Source organism: Bubalus bubalis, chromosome 19, assembly GCF_019923935.1.
Source record: "Bubalus bubalis isolate 160015118507 breed Murrah chromosome 19, NDDB_SH_1, whole genome shotgun sequence".
Taxonomy (NCBI): Eukaryota; Metazoa; Chordata; class Mammalia; order Artiodactyla; family Bovidae; genus Bubalus; species Bubalus bubalis.
Window position 1 is genome coordinate 6,086,820 of NC_059175.1, and position 2,567 is coordinate 6,089,386.

The 2,567-nt window shown below is 44.8% G+C and overlaps 1 pseudogene; it reads right to left on the reverse strand.

Annotated features, from left to right (window-relative positions):
• Positions 1–959: 959 nt before the first annotated feature.
• Positions 960–2,119, reverse strand: LOC102407410 (annotated as a pseudogene).
• Positions 2,120–2,567: the final 448 nt, after the last annotated feature.

Below are 2,567 nucleotides of genomic sequence, written 5' to 3' on the forward strand. Positions count from 1 at the left end.
TTACCAGATTTACATAAAACATTAAAATAATTTTTTAATATTTCAGAGGTTTTCTTAAAAAAAATCAGATGAGTTAATGAATCTCAAAGTACTAGACCGTTTTTCTTCATAATCAGACAGATAACTTTATTAGTTTCTTCTACAAGACAGTAACATCAACTTTTTTAAACAAAAATCTCAGATCATTTGAGAGGCCAAATAGATCCAAGGAAGGAAGATGATAATTAGACAGTTAAATAATCAAAAGTGGTGCACTGCAGCACCACCTAAAACCTACCTCCATGGTGGTAGTAAGCTAAGGAAGATTAAGCTACAGTGAAATAATTTCATGTTAGTGCTCCAGATTATAGAGCAGAAACTGAGTTTGCTTTCCAGAAGACTATGGCACAGGGGTCACTTGGGAACAAGTAGATATTTGGCCAGGAAAAAAAGTCAGACCAAATAGGGCTGCTCCAGTCTTACAGGGATTTAGCAGCCAGAGTTGGGTTCAGGCTGCCCTAGGCTCTTGCTCTAATTTAGTATAGACATTAGAGAACTTGTCTCATGTTGGGGTGTGGGGGCTGAAACATTCACATGCAAAGTAGTCTGAGCTTCCCCAAACACGTTTACACACCCTACAACAAGCTTTCCAAAGTCTCCCATCTTGCAGCAGCTGAGCTGTAGTTAAAGCTGCAAGGCTTACAGGATCAAAGAAGCCAGGAAGAGACAAAGCAAGTAAGAAATCCCAGAAGCTAATCTCAATCTAGCTTTCTCCAATATACCGGGTTGGCCAAAGAGTTCATTCAAGTTTTCCCATAAGATGTTATGGAACAACCCAAACAAAATTTTTGGTCAACCCAATAGGAGAAACGCTCATATAACTGATACGGGATGTAGAAAGCTATGCTGAAACAAGCTGGGTCTTCTGCTGGATTTTTCATCAAATACCAAAGGAAAACAAGGGGCGGGGTCCACTTTATTTATTTATTTATTTTTAATCCTCAGTTATTCTATTGTAAAGGGATATAGCTGAACAGATAGGAGACAGATTCCCCATTGTGAATTTCCCTGATGGCTTCTGCAAGGACCATGGAGATAGGGATCGCCTGTATTTTGAAGCAATGCTTCATCTGATCCTCCTGAGGTACGGTTTTGGTGACTACTGCTGCTTCAAAGCGTGCGTTGTTAATGTGAGAAATGGCTGGAACAGAAAAGATTCCATGAGTCAGCACAGCATAAACACAACTCCAGGGGAGAGAAGTTTGTCAGCTGCGTGGCAGATTGAATCACAGGTGTCAGCCATGTGATCCACTAGGAGAGCCACCCAGGCCTTCACGTCGCCCACCAGCACCATGCAGTCCACTTCATCAGCCTTCCTCCATTCTCCACATTCAACCAGTCTGAGACAGAAGTCGCTCTCTTAGCTCCTCCGGCATCAGGTGAGACAGTCATGGAGTTCCTCCACTTAGACTTCTTCTCGCTTATCCACTTAAGGACAGCTGACTCTGCAAATAAATTTTCCACTGGAATATCAAAAATTTGAGGAGCATGCAGGTCCCTGGTGGTACTACGACCCTTGTCTACTACAGAGATCATTTTGCCACAAGCTTGGCTAAGATTGGAGCCCAGCTCTTATCCTTCTTATTCTTCCAGACATAAGTAGGAAGCACAGGCTTACCTCAGTAACCCAACTAGCTGAAGCAATCTTTGCAGGCATTACTCATAATCAAAACCATTCAATTAACTTGATTTCACCACAGCCGCTCTGAACAATGTAGACATCCTTTCCACGCACTTTTTCACCGATTTCCACATAGGTCTGATTGCTGAATTTCACAGTCACTGCCTTGACCAGCCACAGGCCCAGGGAGGGCAGCAGTCTTCTGGGATAGGTCCTGGTGGGAGCTGCTGAAGATTTTGATATTCGGCATCTTGGCCAACTGCCCTAGGCCCTCTTTGCTTAGTGATTGCTCCTGTTGCCGAGACGCAAATCAAGTTGGCCCAGAGACTCAGTACCAGGCACTTTAAGTTGCTACTCTGTCATCTTCCATCCCTGCCCTGTGTGCAACTCTAAACTGTCCCAGTATTAGACAAATTAAGACTGTCCAGTCTGCTTCCTAAACACCTCTCAGAAACATTCCCTCTTCTGGACTCTCAAAATCTCTTCCTTAGTTCAAGTCTCACCATTTTCCATCAGCATCATGATGACATCCCCTCACCCGATTGGCTGTCTGGGTCTTACTCTGCTCTGCTGAAATTATACTTTCTTAAAAGCAAATATCACATTACTTTTGCTAAAATCTCCATCGGTTTCCCAATGGTCTCCGAGGAACATTCCAACAGCGCTGTGCCATGCTCAGGCTTCTCCTGGCCTGGCCCAGTCTCCTCGGCCCGCTTGTCTTACTCCTGCCTTCTTGCCCTGAAAACTCATCCCACTCCTCTCTGCTCCATCCACCTACCCAGCTCCCCCAGCCTCCAGGCCCTTCCTCCCTGGGCTCCTCACCCCTCCCATCCTTCCCCCTCCCCCTGTGCTACCTGAAAACCTTCTAGATGAGCCCATCTCCCAAGTTCTGCTCTTTGGTAAGACT